The sequence below is a fragment of the Protopterus annectens genome, chromosome 1.part1 (assembly GCF_019279795.1).
Source record: "Protopterus annectens isolate FY-2018-M chromosome 1.part1, PAN1.0, whole genome shotgun sequence".
Classification (NCBI taxonomy): domain Eukaryota; kingdom Metazoa; phylum Chordata; order Ceratodontiformes; family Protopteridae; genus Protopterus; species Protopterus annectens.
Window position 1 is genome coordinate 1,645,606,155 of NC_056726.1, and position 20,941 is coordinate 1,645,627,095.

Here is a 20,941-nt window from a genome sequence, read left to right on the forward strand (position 1 = left end):
CTGGTGGGCATGCTTCTGCAAATTCATTATTACTGCAGTGCATAGGCACTGAAGTTATGAAATGCATCCATTGCATTTAGGCAAAAAGTAGAAAAGACATATTTCAAATTACATAAAAGGACTTAACAGCAACACTATCCTAGATATTGTACACATTTATATGCATTATTATAAAAAGGTGGTTGGGTCGTATACAAATCCCTTATACATATGTGAGTATGATGACCAACAGTTTATTTTTATAGTACTTAAACTGATAAGATTTGCACGTTTTTAATTAGGCAATCTCTTGACATTGAAGTGCATAGTTCTATATAGTCCTGTATCAGCTGTCCACTTTGCAAAACATTTCATTGTTTGCACTTCAGAGGGCATCAATGGTTCTGTCTACATCTAAGGACATTTCAGCTCATGTCAGGTATGTCATTGGGCACAATCATAACTGAGGAGGATGTGCAAATCAGAGTTAAATAACTGCTGTGAATGTCAAGGGCCTTGCTGTAGTTCAGCACAGGATATAATCTATCATCTGTCCAGGAGAAGGAAAGTTACACAAGTTTGTAGGTTGAAGTGTTACAGCCAGTTCTTGACTAGAATGAGAGATGACCAGATTTTCCCGAGATATGAGCAATGTCCACTCTCTGAGTCCAGTGTATTTTTGGGACAGAATGGTTCAAGGTGATACTGATTTCATTTCACTCTTGATAAGGACAAGGACAGATGTGATATGAATGCTCCATGACCTTAGATGAACAGTATCTTGGAGCTATATGACACTTGTTGAAATAAGATCTTTGCGATATACAGTAAGGATCGTGAAAAAGGAAAGAGCACTCTGTCTATCCAACGTTTTCTTAACTAATACCATACTTAGAACTAGATAGTGACATTCTTCTATACATTGTTCTTAATTGGACCAATATGTTTTACAGGGTTTGGCATCTAATTGCTGATTTAGTTCACATACCAGTGAGTTTTGATGCAGGAACTGTTTTCAGATTTTCTAGTTATCTTTCACAAATGGACCTTAGAAAGATACTTGATACTCCCATTTATCTGTACATATTACCTGTGAAGGTACTTCAATCTACCTCTACATATTACTTGTGAAGGTACTCCTATCTACCTCTACACATTACCTGTGAAGGTCGTTAAGGCTCAGTACCTATATTTCTTCTCTTTTCTATTTCTGCAAACTCCATAATTTTTGATCTTTAACAGAACTGCTATTTTGGTTGCACCACCCCCACAAAAATGCCTCTCAAATGATAACTGTTAATAAGACTGAAGGTCTTCAGTTTCATTCATAGTATAGGAGCAGCAGGACATTTCTGAGCAGTAAATCAGTGAATCATTTAACTACACAGTTAATTACTTTTCCTCTTTTTTTCAATTTAACAGATGTAAAAATTATTTCCTTTATGAATTTTAAGAAAACGTAAACTAGAAATCTGATTTCCTTAATGAAAATTCAGTTGAAATATTTTTGTAAACAATTGAAAAAAAAACTCATTCAGTCTGCTTATCTCAGCTTCATATCAGGTAACTACTATTCAGTTTTTCCAGCATTTAATGGTTTACCTAAGGTACTTTCTCTTAATGTTATGAAATGGACAGACTATGTAGACCTTAACAATCGTATTAAATAAAAAATTTAAAAGTGAGTAATGAAAGTGACTGGCTAGTATCTCAGAATTTGAGCTGTAAAAAACTGATGAAACATTAATAAGCATGCTACTATTTTTTTTTCACACACGTAGAAAAATAAGAAAACCGGAGTGAAAGTAATAATTCTGAAATATTTGATGTCCCAGAAGTCTGTTTCTGTTTTTCATCCACCCAGAATGTTTCTTGCAAAAAGGATCACAAATCATAACAAGCTAAACCTAATTATGCCTCATGTCACATTCGGTACACTTTCCCAAGCCACAGCTTCACAAAGACTACACTTGATGAGCTGAACTCCTTGACAATGGACAATTATTGTTTTCTGTTTTCTGTAAGAGGGTCTGTCTGTGTGGTTCCTTAGTGGGCAATGACAGTAATTATTTTGTTTTGGGAGATTTCTGCCTTCCTCATGTTTGTAGGACTATATATTTTGGTGTGTGTGTGTGTGTGTGTGTGTGTGTGTGTGTGTGTGTGTGTGTGTGTGTGTGTGTGTGTGTGTGTGTATATATATATATATATATATATATATATATATATATATACACATGCAGATAATGCAGGGTGGGGGGGGTGCCCGGTCGAAAGCACTTATTTTTCAACGGGTTGAATCCAGGCCAGTTTAGCTCAGTGAGTTGAGCCCTTGTTGAATCAATTTTGTCAGATTCATTCATAAAACCCTCATCTACACCATCATCTATCATGGCCTAATTGTTGTGATAGCTAGGGAAACAATTAAAATTTCTGTTAGTTTGCTCAGATGTTAATATATAATTTATAGGTAAAACCATTGTGTTTACACATGTTTTTGCTCTCAAGCTTCTGTCTTGTCTCTTCTCATGTGGAATTCTGGGCTATAATAAAAGCTTCAAAAATTAAGTAAAGCACTTTTTCATTAAGCTTCCCTTATAAAATTAAGGTAATTCTGAATGGTACAGTTGCAGATAAGACCATTAATAATTTAAAGAATTCAGGAACTTTATCTGAAAGTGAACAAAATGATTGAGTCTCTGCTGAAGCAACACAGTCTGGCAGAACAAAGCTTAATAACAGCTTTTCATGTTGTTAAGTATCTTAATGATTACTGAAGAAGTGACAACGTTATATCGGGAAGTCAGTTTCTCACCCATAAATTATGATTAATCTTTCTTTTTTAATTTCTCCAAGTCTTTTGGGTTTCTAATACCATGACAGGAATGGACTCCATTCCTAAGTCAAAGTATGATTAAAGTTCATGAAATTAGTATTGTTTCAATCTTTGATATAAGCCAATAGTGCTCTTTGCAGTGCCCGCAGTGTGCCCAGTAATTACTCCTTCTGCAATTCGTATGGGGTTACATGTATTGGTAACATATCTAAACATGATTGCTGATTCTTTTTTTATAAGACCCAATGCTCCTATTACTATTGGAACTGTCTGGGAATCTTTCTTCCACATTGCTCTCATTTCTGCCTGCAGATCCTGATATTTTATGACTTTGTGTCTCTCTGTACAAAGGGCACTGTAGTCACTGGGTGTAGCTATTTCAATGATCAGTGCTTTTGTCTTCTTTTTCATGGACCACTATATCTGGTTTCCTAGCATCTATCTTTTGAACTGTTGGTAATGGATGATCTCATGTGATGTAAACTTCATCATTTTCTATGATGCTTTGTGACTCATGTTTCCAGTGTTTTTCAGCCACTTCAATATCATAATGTTTGCACAATCCCCAGTGCAACAGTCTTGCCATATTATTATACCTTTCAGTATACAGTCCTTCTGCCATTAGAATGTCACAACCAGCAACAAGGTGTGCGACTGTTTCCAATTTGGTTTTACAAAACCTACATTTGTCTGGTTCTCCCACATGTTCAATGGACTTTGTAAACCAATGAGTATGCAGTCCACTATCTTAGGCCACCAGTACTAACCTTTCATCTCTTGGTTTGAATTTGTCTCTCCTTAACCATTCCTGCATTCATTCCTGATCAACATGAGTTTCTTCCAGAAGTTTTCTGTACTTGCAACTATATTTATGTATTTTCCACATTTCTTGCCTTCTCATCTGATCCTTCATCGTATATTCTTTCTTTAGTTTTTTGGCACATTCATTTTCTGCCAAACTGTTATCTACTTATGGTTTGAGTTCCATACCTGGTAGCTATTTTGATTTACTAGTGAGTTCCATACCTGCTTGATGCCGATATGCACCTGCTAGATTAAGCAGAGAAGTCATCTTATATTTATTCTCTTAATTTTTCAAAACTTTCACTACGTTTGGATCTTGTGAGGTCAGCAGATATGTGTGGAGTCCCACGATTGCAAATCTATACATGTAATCAATTTCAAGGATGCCCATCCTGGAATGGGGAATATATAATCTTGGTATGCACTGATTTTTATAAATCATTTCGTGAGCATGAAGCATCCTTCTTGTTTTCCTATCTAATCTATCCAACACATTTTGGGGCCAGTCAATCACTGCAAAACTGTAAGTTAGGACAGGAAGAGCAAATTGATTTATAGCTTGGATTTTGTTCTTAGATGTCAATGCTGTTTTCAGGATTAATTTAAGTCTTCTAAAGTATTCCTTACTAAGTTTTATTCACATTTGTTTGTTTTATTGTTGCTCCCTCATCAATTCACAAATATTTATACACTCCCTCTTGCTCAAGTTCTTTTATATCACATTTTTGTCTCAAACTGATATTTCTTGGTGCTGCTGTTTTCCTGTTTTAAAGGTTGCTTTTGCACATTTATCAAGCCCAAATTACATTCTTATGATTATTGTCTTTTGGCTTTTCCCAGTTAGGGGTCGCCACAGTGGAACTCCGGTCCGCTAATGATTGGCAGTAGATTTTCACAAACGCAGAGGTGCCAGCTCGATGTTCAGCCTTCAACGAAGGCACGCCCATTTACGCATGTCTTTTGAATGCCCACCCAACCACGGGAGGACATGCAGACTCCACACAGAAGGCACTCCCTGCACTCCAGCCGAGAATCGAACGGGAGAACCTCTTGCTGTGAGGCAACAATGCTACCATTGCACCACCGTGGATTTTACATTCTTATATCATCTGAAAAAGTTTTGACAACTTACAGTTGTGATTTTAGTCCCTCATCTGATGAGCTATACAGTTTTAAATCATTGACAAAGATAAGATGAGAAGTCTTTACACCTTGTTGTTTTCTAGGAGCCACATTATAGCCATGGCCTATGCTGTTAAACAGACAGCTTAACGGGTTAAGGGCAAGACAGAATAACAGCAGCGACAAAGAGTCACCCTGGAATATCCCCTTTGAATTTTTATTCCTGGAATAATAATTTATCCTGTATCATGGCTTAAATGCAAAGTGGTCTGCTACTGTTTCATGCTCACTGTAATGTAGTCAATCAATGTAGGGTGTATCTTATATATTTTATCCATGAATGTGGGATACCATCAAATGATTTTTTATAGTCAATCCATGCCATACTTAGAATCTTCCCCTTTTTTACAGTTCTCCATTATGACTTTATTTAACAAAAAATTATCCTTTGCTCCATATGACTTTCTTTTATTGCCCTTTTGTTCTACTGACCTAATTGAGTTTTCTTCTAAATGAGGATAAACTCTGTTGGTGTCAGTTTCAGTGTATAGTTTACACGTCGTCAGAAGGCAAGTTATTGGTCTATAGTTTTTAGGGTACCTTGCAGGTTCACTCTTAAGTAGTAGCATTGTTTTTCCTGTTATTAGCCAGGTTGGTGTCTGTTCAGGGTGCGCACATAAATAGTTCTTACTCATAGCTAAATCTTCGTACAAAGATGTTAATACTTTTAACCAAACGTTAGGTATTGCATCTGGGCCTGGGGTTTTCCAGTTGGAGGCTTCTCTTAACTTTGTTTGAATTTCTCTGGCTGTCACTTCATCCCATTTCATATCCTGTACCTTTAGAGTTCTTATTCTTTCTTTTACTTCTTCTATCTATTTAGCAACTTTGTTGTGCTCCACAGGCTCTTCATAAATACTTATCCAAAAGATATCTATTTCTTCTTTTTTGGTGGTCTTTCAATTCCTTTTACCTTATTTCCCAACTCTCTATAGAACTTTTTGGGGTCATCAATAAATTGCTTATTTTGTACTTTTCCTATATATTTATCTGTGTATCTTCTAAGTTTTCCCACCTGTGCAGAGATTTTTAGCTTGTTATTTGCGATAGTGCATGATAGATCCTGGGCTGTTCTAATACTGCACAGTGGTTTTATCGCATCTATCTTTCTTAGTATTTTTGTTGATCTGTTTCATCTTGAAGAATTTTCTAAAACTTTAACATTTCTATTAGCTTGCTCAGATGTTAATATATAATTTATAGGTAAAACCATTGTGTTTACAAATGATTTTGCTCTCAAGCTCCTGTCTTCTGTCTTCTCATGTGGAATTCTGGGCTATAATAAAAGCTTTAAAATTTAAGTAAAGCAATTTTTCATTAAGCTTCCCTTATAAAATTAAGGTAATTCTGAATGGTACAATTGCAGATAAGACCATTAATATCTTAAAGAATTCAGGAGCTTTATCTGAAAGTGAACAAAATGATTGAGTCTCTGCTCAAGCAAAATAGTCTGGCAGAACAAAGCTAAATAACAGCGTTACATGTTAAGAATGCTAATGATTACTGAAGAATTGACAATGTTATATTGGGAGGTTGATTTCCCTCACATAAATTATGATTAATACTTCTATATAAATAGATAGATATTAAAACTCTTGTTTGCTGATGAAAGGTGTGAAGATATCATAAGTGAGATGAAGAATTATATGAGGATGAACTACATAATATAAAAGAAAACAACAATAATATTCAGTTTTCTTCTTTAACATTGTATTATTTTAAGTAGTCAAAGAACATATTTCTTTATGCAAGTTCCTGACTTTGGTAAAGTAAAAAACTAAAGTACATGGTTCTTAAAATATGCAATTAAGTGTATGATAATTATAAAGCTTTGGAATCATTGCTTATTTATTTATGGTCTCTAAAGAAATTTACATCTTCTTGATAGTTTTTAGTCAGAGGTTATTCTTACTAAAGCCTTACTTTACTGTTTAATTAGTGAAAATGAACTCCTTCAGGCTCATTTTAACAATATGCGTAGGTATGTGTGCATGTATGCATTCATGTTTTATTTAGTGGATTGCTTAAATGTGATGGGACTTGTTTTCATTGAAAGCATAGTGAAAAAGCTCTGTATACATTGATGTGTATAAACATTGAGTGGCACTGGTACTAACAGCTATATCCCATATTTGTTAAGTATGGTCTTTGTTAGAATCACTGTAAGACAAAATAGCATCTAAAATTGCAGCTGAGTTATCAAAAAAGAAAAGGCTATGCAAATATTTATAGTTAGTCTGTATAGCTATGAGTTTATGGTGCTGCTGGTGTATTGAAATGGTAGCTTAGAAGGGAGGAGAGAATAGATAGATATTTGATATGGATGTGAGTGGATTTTGTTTTTTGTGATAATTCTCTGCAGGCCTTGCAAGTTAATGATACGTTTGTTGGTATAATGGATATAAATGCACAGTATTTGTAGAAGAGCAGGAAAGAGCAAACAAACCATTTCATACAACCAAATTAAAAACAAAAATATTCAAATAATTTGTTACAGGGTATGGAATAAGCATTTTCGTAAAGACAGGGATGCTGTTTGTAGTACTATTGTCATCAGGAATCTGATGTTTGATCAGTTGAGCGTTTGAACAGATTATCTTAGAAAGAGCTGAAACTCATTGTAGATCAACTGAGACAGTTCCACTGAGATCAGAAAATTCTAGATGGAATACACAATATGACGAAATGATTAGGTAAAGGGGTGGTATTGATATAAAGTGTTATATGGGCAATGAATAATAGGTAAAAGCTAAGAATTTGTTTGAAAGAAAATCTAGTTTTGTAACTTATGGAGATTGTGATGATGAGTACAACACGTTGACATTCCTGCTTTGTGAAATTAGTCCTTGCACCCCTAACGATCATTGAAGAATAACCAGTAGTGTGTTATGCAAACGACAGAGGCCAGCATCTCTATATTGCATACCTTTTTGCTGAAGTTTTCCTCTTCTCATTGTTAAACAGTATGTATATCTGAATAAGAGTACATATCGAACTTGCTTGCTATAGTTAAGTGGAAGAATATGGAAACACTACATTGTTCAGATGTTTAATGGCCAGACATATTTTCCTGCCTTCATATTTTACTTTTGCAGTGTTCTATTCCTTTTAGCATTCCAATTACCTTTATTATGTTTTATAAGTCCAATCTTTAGCTGATAAGAGTATAAAACAACAATTCTAATCACTCTTACATTACATCATTGATGTATGTTTTCTTAACTATAATTTATACAAATTATATTTCAAGCACACAGTTTTATGCTAATGTAGAATTCAATGGCACTGCCTTGTTATGGTAAAGAGGCTTGTGTATCCCAGTGAAGCTATGAACTGTGCCTTAAAGGGCCTCCCAAGAGGTGCAAGTCATAGCAGAGATATCAGACAAATTATGGTCCTCTGAAAGAGGCAATGGCAATCCCGTCCAATATTTTTGCCTAGAAAACCCTACAACTAGAGATATGCAAGAATGGCACAGGAAGATGAAACCCTCGGGTCTGAAGGTGCCCAGCACACCAATGGAGAAGAGTAGAGGAGGCATGCATGTAGTGCAAGAGTTTATGACAATGATGGATTAAAGCTTGAATGATGAAAGTCTGATGCTGCAAAGAATTGCATACCATTCGGGCTGGAATGTAAGAAATATGACCTAAAGTAAACCTGTAGTAGTATTGAATAAAATAACAATATAACTATTGACATGTTGGGAATTAGTGAACTAAAATGGACTAGAATGAGTCATTATACTTGAGATAATATTCTGCTTGGATTTCTTAACAATGTATAGTATACACCTTGCTCTGTAGCTTACATGGTCATCTGACTGTGCAACATGCAGCATTGTTAACTGAATGTGTAAGACTGCAAGCTGCCCTATATGTCAAGCAGTCCCTGCTTAAGTACAATGCACCTTGTCACAGCCAATCTGAGTTAAGGCAGGGCTTAAGTACACAATGTAAACAAAGGAATGTACACAAGCCTCAAGTTCAGTAAGCAAGTATGCACGCATGTTAACAAAAAGACAGGGCAACATGGAATACATGAAAGACAGGGGAAGTCTAACAGCACAAATGTACAAGAAAGACTGATACAGTTAGAGATTTAATTTAGTGAAATAGCAGGATATTTCCTACCATTTACATGTACAGTGGGAAAGATAACATAGGCAGTAAATGTTCAGAATGAAAAAACTGTATTATTTGAGCAGCCATACAGGTAACACAAGTTTACAAATCCCTATGCCTTGTATGCATCAAAATAATGCAGAGTTAATGGGAAAACACAGGCATAAAACTGTGAACCAACTGAGAAAATGAGGTAGCAGCTGCACATAGTGCCCAAACAAGTGCTGAAACTTGAAACAATATTTGTGGCAGCAACAAAAATGTTGTGAACGTTAGGAAGTGAGATAGTTAATACATAGGGACACACATAGATAGTAATCTAGTCTTTGACCATCATGTGTCTACAACTTATAAACAAAGGTATGTTATCTAATTCCAAGGAAGTCATTGTTCCACTGTATATGGCATTCATCAGACCTATCACTGAGTACAGTGCCCCCTTTGGTATGTACCTAACCAGGCATATCCAACAATTGGAACATCCACAGAGGTTCCTCACTAAAAGAATGCAGGGTGTAAGTAAAATGTCCTATGTAGACTGCTTCAAAGCCCTAGCCCTGTATTCTGTCTCCTTTCAGGCTTTTGAGGGGAGATATATGTCTGGCATACAGGGCATTGTCAGACCCCACTCTAATGCACCTCCTGCATATCCATAAAACAAACAGCATCAGAATTACCCGTTCTAAAGATTTAAACCTTGCCTGTGATATAAATAGGACCTGCTGGAGAGATGGGTATGTATCCAAGAGACTACTGCATCTATGGAACAGGCTCCCCATCCATGTGAAGCAGAGCTCCTCCCTTACCCAATTCAAGTGCAACTTGGACAATTGGATGGGAAACCGGAAATTCATCCTGGTTTGGCACCTATGTCTCTAATGGACACAGGTAACCTGTAAATGGTTCATCTACAAGCCCCTGCTTACACTTATCAAGGTTATCAGAACTTGTCAGGGATTTGGGATGCATGGCTAGGCTTAAAAAAGCCATTGTGGTCATTAGCTTTGTAAACACCTATGAACCTATACCAAATCAGTTTGTATTAAAATCCACAAGGATCTGCCAAAGAAACAGAACTGACCCAGTGAACAGAAAATGAATAGATGATTATGCTGCAATGCATTGTACAGAATTGAAAATATATCCGATGTGATGCAAGTGCATGGGAGAAGTGGGACATGTAATTCAAAACATACTAAGACATAAATCCTGGACAACACAAGTCATGTGGAGGTAGCCCAGTGACATTTGCTGTTTGTTTGTTTGTGTGTGTGTGTGTGTGTGTGTGTGTGTGTGTGTGTGTGTGTGTGTGTGTGTGTGTGTGTGTGTGTGTGTGTGTGTGTGCGTCTGTCTCTACCTCCTAGGAAAAGTATGCACAGCCCAACTGTTTCTGATGACAGCATTGTGCAATGACAACTGCTGCATGCACTATTTCACTTTATTATATGTAAGTAGAATGTAAAGCATTTCTGTGTATGTAAGCATTGTATCACATGTATACTACTTAGTGCTGTAACACATACCCACAGTTAATACAGTAAGACAGAGTACACCTCTGAAGGCATTATACTGCTGCAAAACATAACCACAGTTAAGAAAGTATGACACAGTACACCTCTGAAGGCATTATAATATCATGCCTTACTGCTGCAACACATACCCACAGTTAATATAGTAGGACACAGTACACCTCTGAAGGCATTATAATATCATGCATTACTGCTGCAACACATACCCACAGTTAATGCAGTAAGACACAGTACACCTCTGAAGGCATTATAATATCACGCCTTACTGCTGCAAAACATACCCACAGTTAATAAAGTATGACACAGTACACCTCTGAAGGCATTATAATATCATGCCTTACTGCTGCAACACATACCCACAGTTAATATAGTAGGACACAGTACACCTCTGAAGGCATTATAATATCATGCCTTACTGCTGCAACACATACCCACAGTTAATATAGTATGACAGACCACACCTCTTAAGGCATTATAATATCATGCCTTACCGCTGCAACACATACCCACAGTTAATATAGTATGACAGACTACACCTCTTAAGGCATTATAATATCATGCCATACCGCTGCAACACATACCCACAGTTAATACAGTAAGACAGAGTACACCTCTGAAGGCAATATAATATAATTCCTTACTGTTGCAGCACATACCCACAGTTAATGCAGTAAGACACAATACACCTCTGAAGGCATTATAATATCATGCCTTACTGTTGCAACACATACCCACAGTTAATATAGTATGACAGACTACACCTTTTAAGGCATTATAATATCATGCCTTACCGCTGCAACACATACCCACAGTTACTACAGTAAGACAGAGTATACCTCTGTAGGCAATATAATATAATTCCTTACTGCTGCAACACATACCCACAGTTAATGCAGTAAGACACAGTACACCTCTGAAGGCATTATAATATCATGCTTACTGCTGCAGTACATACCCACAGTTAATATAGTATGACACAATACACCTCTGAAGGCATTATAATATCATGCATTACTGGTTCAACACATAATCACAGTTAATACAGTAAGACACAGTACACCTCTGAAAGCATTATAATATCATGTGTTACCAGTGCAACACATACCCAAAGTTAATACAGTAAGACACAATACACCTCTGAAGGCATTATAATATCATGCATTACTGGTGCAACACATACCCACAGTTAATACAGTAAGACACAATACACCTCTGAAGGCATTATAATATCATGCTGTAAATAAAAAAATGTGTCTATTGAATTGAGCATTGTACAACACATCATAATATCTGGATCACAACCTCACAGGTAGTTGCAACAGTAGCATCAGGTAATAAATGAACTGAAGAAACTGCTAGAGGTTGCATGCAATAAGTGTACACTGGCCTGTTAGCATTCTCCATGCATTGGCCACTACCTACATTGTGCGACCAGCAACAGAGCCATGGTTTTGCCAGAGGAAAATTCTGCAAAATTCTTAGCATTTATCCCCACAAAATGACAAGTAACAGTAAACATTCCACAGCATTAATTACGTATGGTGTTTTGTGCTAAATGCAACCCAGTGAAATACATAATTACATTGGGCATGGTCACAAGGAAGTGCAGTAATTACTGGAGGAACGTCACCTATACATCCATAAAACACAGCAAAATATCATTACATAGGGCCTATGAAATACATACACTACTGGATTCAGAGCTTTACTGGAAAGGATCACCCCAACTCTGTTGCAGCTGGCTGTGATGGAAAGGTTGGTTAGCTTTTTATTTGTTGTATTCTGTGTTGCTTTATTGCCTTTTCCTGTTTTGTATTCTGTGATTTGTTTCTTTACACTGTGTTTTACTTGTATTCTGCTTTTAACTGGATATTAAATCTTGAAAAGATACCATAGCTCTGTCTCTTGTGAGTCCGATAGAAATTAGAAGAGATCAATTAAGGAGTTACACATACATTAGAAGAGGTCAGTTAAGGTTAATCATCTGTGAACTGAGGGAGTGTAGTTATGAACAAAACCTTCTATTAAAGGGATAAAATAAAAACATTTCAGAACTTTACTTGAAAGGCTCATCCAGACTCTGCCGCAGTTTTCTGTGATGGAAATGTTGGTATACTTTTTTATCTTTTGCATTACTTGTTGCTTTAATGCATTTTCTACATTGTATACTGTGATTACTTTTGTTTATACTGTGTTTTATTTGAATTCTGCTTTTAACTGCACATTAAAACTTGAAAAGACACCACAACTCTAACTGTTGTGAGTCAGACAGAAATTAGAACAGGTCAATTAAGGAGTCACATATAAATTAGAAGAGGTTAGTTAAGGTTAATCATTTGTAAACTGAGGGAGTGGAACTCAGAACTAAACCTTCTATTTAAGAGATAAAATAAAAACATTTCAGAACTTTACTGGAAAGGCTCAACCAGACTCTGTTGCAGTTCGCTGTGAGGGAAAGTTTGGTTTGTTTTTTATTTGTTATATTCTGTCTTGGTTTATTACCTTTTCTATTTTGTATACTGAGATTTGTTGTTTTTGCACTGTGTTTTACTTGTATTCTTCTTTTAACTGCATATTAAATCTTGAAAAGACACAACAGCTCTGTCTCTTGTGAGTCAGATAGAGATTAGAACAGGTGAATTCGGGAGTCACACATAAGTTAGAAGAGGTCTGTTAAGGTTATTCATCTGTGAACTGAAGGAGTGCAGCTAGGAACTAAACCTTCTATTTAAGGGGAAAAAACAAAACATTGCAGAGCTTTACTGGAACGGCTTACCCAGACTCTGCTGCAGTTTGCTGTGAGGGAAAGTTTGGTTTGCTTTTTTATTTGTTGTATTCTGTATTGCTTTATTGCCTTTTCCTATTTTGTATACTGTGATTTGTTTTCTTTACAATGTGTTTTACTTTTATTCTGCTTTTAACTTCATATTAAAATTTGAATATACACCACTGCTCTGTCTCTTGTGAGTCAGATAGAAATTAAAACAGGTCAGTTAAGTAATCAGACATAAGTTAGTAGAAATCTGTTGAGGTTAATTGTCTGTAAAGTGAGGGAGTGGATATAGGAACTATACCTTTTATTTAAGAGGTAAAATAAAACATTTCACAGCTTTAATTGAAAAGCTCAACAAGGTTCTATTGCACTTTGCTGTGATAGAAATGTTGATTTGCTTTTTATTTGTTGCATTCTGTATTGCTTTATTGCATTTTTCTATTTTGTATACTGTGATTTTTTTTTACCATGTGTTTTATTAGTATTCTGCTTTTAACTGCACATTAAAACTTGAAAAGACAACACAGCTGTGTCTCTTGTAAGGCAGACAGAAAATAGAACAGGTCAATTAAGGAGTCGCACATAAGTTAGAAGGGTTATTTAAGGCTAATCATCTGTGAACTGAAGAGGCAGCGTTAGGAACTAAACTTTCTTTTTACGGTATAAAATAAAAACATTTCAGAACTTCACTGGAAAGGCTCACCCAGACTCTGCTGCAGTTTGCTATGAGGAATGGTTAGTTTTATTTTCATTTGTTGTATTCTGTATTGCTTTAATTCTTTTTTTTTTTATTTTGTATACTGTGATTTGTTTTCTTTACATTGTGTTTTATTTTAATGTTGTTTTTAACTGCATATTAACATTTAAAAATACACCACAGTTCTGTCTCTTGTGAGTCAGGCAGAAGTTACAACAGGTTAATTAAGGAGTCACGCATAAATTAGAAGAGGTTAGTTAAGGTTAATCATCTGTGAAATGAGGTGGTGGATCTAGGAAATAACCCTTCTATTTAAGGGGTAAGATAAATTTTCAGAGCTTTAATGGAAAGCTCACCAAGGCTCTGCTGCAGTTTGCTGTGATGGAAATGTTGGTTTGCTTTTTATTTATTGCATTCTGAATTGCTTTATTACATTTTACTATTTTGTATACTGTGATTTGTTTTCTTTACACTGTATTTTACTTGCATTCTACTTTTAACTGCACATTTTATCTTGAAAAGACACCACAGCTCTGTCTCTTGTAAGTCAGACAGAAATTACAACAGGTCAATTAAGGAGTCATGCATAAGTTAGAAGAATTTGGTTAAGGTTAATCATCTGTGAACTGAAGAGATGAAACTAAGACCTAAACCTTCTATTTAAGGGGTAAAATAAAACATTTCAGAGCTTTACTAGAAAGGCTCACACAGACTCTGGGGCAGTTTCCTGTGAGGGAAAGGTTGGTTTGCTTTTTATTTGTTGTATTCTGTATTGCTTTATTTCCTTTTCCTATTTTGTACACTGTGATATGTTTTCTTTACACTGTGTTTTACTTGAATTCTGCTTTTAATTGCATACTAAAACATGAAATGACACCACAGCTCTGTCACTTTTGAGTCTGATATATAAAATCAAACAGGTCAATTAAGGAGTCGCTCATACGTTATAAGAAGTCAGTTAAGTCTAATCATCTGTAAATTGAGGGGATGGAGTTAGGAACTAAACCTTCTATTTAAGGGATAAACTAAAAACATTTCAGAACTTTACTGGAAATGCTCACCCAGACTCTGCTGCAGGTTGGTGTGAGGAAAAGATTGGTTTGTTTTTTGTTTGTTGTATTTGTTATTGCTTTAATTTATTTTTCTTTTTTGTACACTGTGATATGTTTTCTTTACACTGTTTTACTCGGATTCTGCTTTTAGTTGCATATTAAAACTTTAAAGGACACCACAACTCTGTCAATTGTGAGTCAGATATAAATTAGAACAGGTCAATTAAGGAGTCACACATAAGTTAGAAGAGGTCAGTTAAGGTTAATAATCTGTGAACTGAGGGGGTGGAGCTAGGAATTAAACCTTCAGTTTAAGGGGTAAAATAAAACATTTCAGAGTTTTACTGGAAAGGTTCACACAGACTCTACTGCAGTTTGCTGTGAGGGAAAGGTTGGTTTACTTTTTATTTGTTGCATTCTTTATTGCCTTTTTCTGTTTTGTATTCTGTAATTTGTTTCCTTTACACTGTGTATTACTTGTATTCTGATTTTAACTGCATATTAAATATTAAAAATACACCCCAGCTCTGTCTCTTTTGATAGAAATTAGAACTGGTCAATTAAAGATTCACACATACGTTAGAAGAGGTCAGTTGAGGTTAATCATCTGTGAAGTGAGGGAGTGGAGCTAGGAACTAAACCTTCTATTTAAGGAGAAAAATAAAACATTTCAGAGCTTTACTGAAAAGGCCCAGGCAGAGTCTGCTGCAGTTTGCTGTGAAGGAAAGGTTGGCTTTTTTTAATTTGTTGTATTCTATATTGCTTTATTGCCTTTTTCTATTTTGTATACTTTGTTTTATTCTGTATTGCTTTAATTCCTTTTTCTTTTTTTTTTACACTGTATTTTACTTGGATTCTGCTTTTAATTGCATATTAAAACTTGAAAGGACACCGCAGCTCTGCCTCTTGTAAGTCAGAAATTACAACAGGTCAATTAAGGAGTCACACATAAGTTAGAAGAGGTCAGTTAAGGTTAATCATCTGTGAACTGAGGGGGTGGAGCTAGTAACTAAGCATTCAATTTAAAAGGTAAAATAAAACATTTCAGAGTTTTACTGGAAAGGCTCACCCAAACTCGGCTGCAGTTTGCTGTGAGGGAAAGGTTAGCTTACTTTTTATTTGTTGCATTCTGTATTGCTTTATTGCCTTTTTCTGTTTTGTTTTCTGTAATTTGTTTTCTTTACACTGTGTATTACTAGTATTCTGCTTTTAACTGCATATTAAATCTTGAAAAGACACTACAACTCTGTCTCTTGTGAGTCAGATAGAAATTAGAACAGGTTAATTAAAAAGTCACACATAGGTTAGAAGAAGTCATTTAGGGTTAATCCTCTGTGAATTGAGGGGATGGAGCTAGGAACTAAACCTTCTATTTAAGTGGTAAAATAAAACATTACAGAGCTTTACTGGAAAGGATCACCCAGACTCTTCTGCAGTTTTTTGTGAGGGAAAGGGTTGTTTGCTTTTTATTTGTTGTATTCTATATTGCTTTATTACCTTTTTCTATTTTGTATATTATAACTTGTTTTCTTTACAATGTGTTTTACTTTTATTCTGCGTTTAACTGCTTTTTAAAACTTGAAAAGACACCACAGCTCTGTCTCTTGTGAGTCAGACAGAAATTAGAACAGGTCAATTAAGGAGTTATACATAAGTTAGAAGTCATTTAGGGTTAATCATCTGTGAACTGAGGGGATGGAACTAAGAACTAAACATTTTATTTAAGGCATAAAATTAAACATTTCTGAGCTTTACTGGAAAGGCTAACTCAGACTTTGCTGCAGTTTGCTGTGAGAGAAAGGTTGGTTTGCTTTTTATTTGTTGTTTTCTGTATTGCTTTATGGCCTTTTTCTATTTTGTATACTGTGATTTGTTTTCTTTACACTGTTTTTTACTTTTATTCTACTTGTAACTGCATATTAAAACTTGAAAGGACACCACAGCTCTGTCTCTTGTGAGTCAGACAGAAATTAGAACTGGTCAATTAAGGAGTCACATATACGTTAGAAGAGGTCAGTTAAGGTTAATCATCTGTGAACTGAGTGGGTGGATCTAGGAACTAAAGCTTTTATTTAAGTGGTAAAATAAAACATTTCAGAGCTTTATTGAAAGGCTCACCAAGGCTCCGCTGTAGTTTGCTGTGATGGAAGTGTTGGTTGTCTTTTTATTTGTTGCATTCTGTATTGCTTTATTTCATTTTACTGTTTCGTATACTGTGATTTGTTTTCTTTACACTGTGTTTTACTTGTATTCTGCTTTTAACTGCACATTTAAACTTACAAAGACACCACTCCTCGGTCTCTTGTGAGTCAGACAGAAATTAGAACAGGTCAATTAAGGAGTCATACATAAGTTAGGAAAAGGTCAGTTTAGGTTAATCATCTGTGAACTGACGGGATGGAGCTAGGAACAAAACCTTCTATTTAAGGGGTAACATAAAACATTTCAGAGCTTTACTGGAAAGGATCACCCAGACTCTGCTGCAGTTTGTTGTGATGGAAAGGTTAGTTTGATTTTTATTTGTCATATTTTGTATTGCTTCATTGCCATTTTCTATTTTTTATATTGTAATTTGTTTTCTTTACACTGTGTTTTACTTGTATTCTGCTTTTAACTGCATATTAAAACTTGAGAAGACACCACAGCTCTATCTCTTGCGAGTCAGGCAGCAATTAGAGCAGGTCAATTAAGGAGTCACGCATAAGTTAGAAGAGGACCTTTAGGTTTAATCTTCTGTGAACTGAGAGGCTGGAGTTAGGAACCAACCCTTCTATTTAAGGGATAAAATAAAAACATCTCAGTACTTTACTGGAAAGGCTCATCCAGACTCTGCTAAAGTTTGCTGTCAGGGAAAGCTTGGTTTGCTTTTTATTTGTTATATTTTGTATTGCTTTATTGCCTTTTTCTATTTTATATGCTGTCATTTACTTTCTTTACACTGTGTTTTAGATGCATTCTGCTCTTAACCGCACATTAAAAACTTGAAAAGACACCACAGCTCTTCCTCTTGTGAGTTAGACAGAAATTAAAAGAGGTCAGTTAAGGAGTCACACATAAGTTAGAAAAGGTCAGTTAATTTATTTATTTATTTATTGACGTTTCTTAACAGGGTTAGTCCAACTGGGCTTCCTGCCCATTTTCAGTGGAGACCCGAGGAGAAAATCTCCAACAATACATTTCTATTACAAAGCATAATATTACACAAAATAATGAGTTGAGAAGCAATTATATGGAGCAAAAGTTTTACATTTGTTGAGTAAATACATACATGTTAAAGTTCTAATTATGGAGAAGGAGCAAAAAAAAATGACAATAAGAAATATATAATTTTACAGTGAGATAATGCATTAGGTTGAGAGTAAAACAAAGTGTGTGTGTGTGTGTGTGTGTGTGTGTGTGTGTGTGTATATATATATATATATATATATATATATATATATATATATATATAGATATATATATATTTCTGCTGTGTAAAATTATGCAAATACCTTATGAGAGTTGTATAGGGGGACTAAGTAAGGTCCTTAATAAGGGCAAGTGTGGGAGGGAGACTAAGTGGCATCATTGCAAGGGCAGGTCCTAGAATTGAGAAAATATGTTTTTAGTTCAGTTTTAAAGTGGGAGGTGTGTGAAATTGAATGTAAGTCAAGGGGAAGTCTGTTCCAGGCACGGACAACAGAGTGTTTATAGAGTAGTTTGCCTACAGACTTTGTTGGGTGGTAAATATCAAGTAGCTGTTGATTAGAAGTACAGAGTGTTCGAGATGGAGTGTAGATAGAGACTAAGGAAGAGAGAGATGGACAGAAGGAGGGTTTATAAAGGATAGAGTGAAGCATGTGAAATTGATAAAGTAGCAATAGTTGGGGAAGTTCAAGCGGCCACTGTAGTGCAGCGGTTACCATTGTCGCCTCACAGCAAGAGGTTCTCTGGTTCAATTCTTGGCTGGAGTGCCTTCTGTGCAGAGTCTGCATGTCCTCCCTGTGGTTGTGTGGGTTTCCTCCGGGTGCACCGGTTTTCTCCCACATCCCAAAGACATGCAGTAGGTGGATTGGACACTCTAAATTGGCCCTAGGTGTGAGTGTGTGTGTGTATGCCTTCTGTGGAAGGTTGGGTGTCAGGCTGGCTACTCAACACCGTAAAACTCCACTGCCAATCATGAGTGAACAGATGATCTGCTGTGGTGACCCCTAACCAGGAAAAGCCGAAAGAGGAAAAAGAATAAATTGGGGAAGTTCAAGCCAATGGAGAGAGTTTAAGGCAATGCAGTGGTGTGAGTGGTATGGGGAGTTAGTAATGAATCTGGCTATTTTATGGTAAGTTTGTTGAAGTTTATTAAGAGTGGTGGCCTGAATATTGGTAAGTACTGGGGTGGCATATTGGAGGGTAGGGAGGAGGAGGGCCTGTCCCAGGGTAAGTCTAGCATCAGGAGTTAAGAATTTTTGTTCCAATAAAGCAGGCCTAATTTCTGGTGTGTTCTTTTTATACATTGGTGTATGTGTAGGTTGAACTTTAGTTCATCATCAATGATGATCCCTAGGAGTTTTGTGTGGTTTTCAGGTTGGATAGTTGTATTATTAGAAAAAGTAATAACAAAGGAGGTTTTATGGTGAGAATGAGAATGAGGAAGGAAAAGTAGAAGTTTAGTCTTTTTGGGATTTAGGATCAGTAGGTTTTGAGAAAGCCATTGTTATGTGGATAGTATGGCTTGTTGGGTTAGGGAATGTAGTTCAGAAATGTCATTAGAGATAGAGGTAAGTGTGGATTCATCTGCATATTGAATGAGACAAGAATCTTAAGGAAAGAGGAGAAAAGATCATTGGTGAAGATGTTAAACAAAAGGGGTCCTAAGATGGAGCCTTAAGGAACACCAGTAGAGATGGGAAGAAAAGGGAAGGAGGCTGAGTGCCATTTGATAGATTGTTCACTGGCAAATAGGTAACTATTGAACCAAGCAAGTGAGGAGGGGGATAGGTGTAGGCTAGCAAGTTTGGATGATAGTAAAGGATTAGAGATAGTATCGAAAGCTTTGGAGATATCTAGGAAAAGACAGGAAATTAGTTTATTCTTGTCTAGGGCCTCAGTGATGGTGTGTGTGAAGGAGAGGAGGGCAGTGGTGGTTCTGTGGTGGGGACGAAATCTGTGTTGGGTAGGGGTAAGCAAGTGGTGGTTAAGGAGGTGATTGAGACGCTGAGAGTGGACACATTTTTCTTGTATCTTAGAGAGGGTGGGACAGAATGGCAATGGGTCGGTAGTTAGAAGGTTCAGTGGAGTTTCCACCTTTATGAAGAGGGATAGTAAAGAAAGATTTCCAGAGGGTGGGGACAGTTGATTCAAGAATGGATCTGTTTATTAATATAGATATGGGATAGGCAATAGAGTCAGCAGCAAGTCTGAGGAATGTAGGAGGTAATGTGTCAGTGTAAGGCAAGCATGGTTTTAGTTTAAGTAGTAGAGATTTGATATAAGTAGTGGAAACATGCTGAAAGGAGAACAAAGTTGTGTTAGTTAGACTAGGAGGGGCAGGTACAGAAGTAGAGTTAGGGCTAGTGGTTATGAAATTTTGGATGGAAGAGATAAAGTGTTTGTTTAAGACAGTGGCAGTTTCTTGAGGGGAAGAGTTTGGGTATGGGGAGGGATTAGCAGGACTTCCGGGATAGAGAATGTTGTTGAGAGTTAACCAAAATTTCTGAGGATTGGATTTGTTGTTAAACTGGGCAGAACTGTAGTATGACTTTTTGTCATTAGTGGTAAGTTTTTTTTGCAAGGTTCCTCAGTTGTCTATATTTGAGAAGAAGAGGCGGTTGTTTAGTTTTAATCCAGGTTTTCCAAGTGTTGTCTCTTTGTTTCATAAGGGACTTAGTCTCTTTGGAGAGCCATGGAACATGATTTGATTTTACTCTGATCCTCCTAGATGAAGCTAGCGAGTCTAGAGTACTCAAGAAGATATTATTGAAGGTGCTGACAA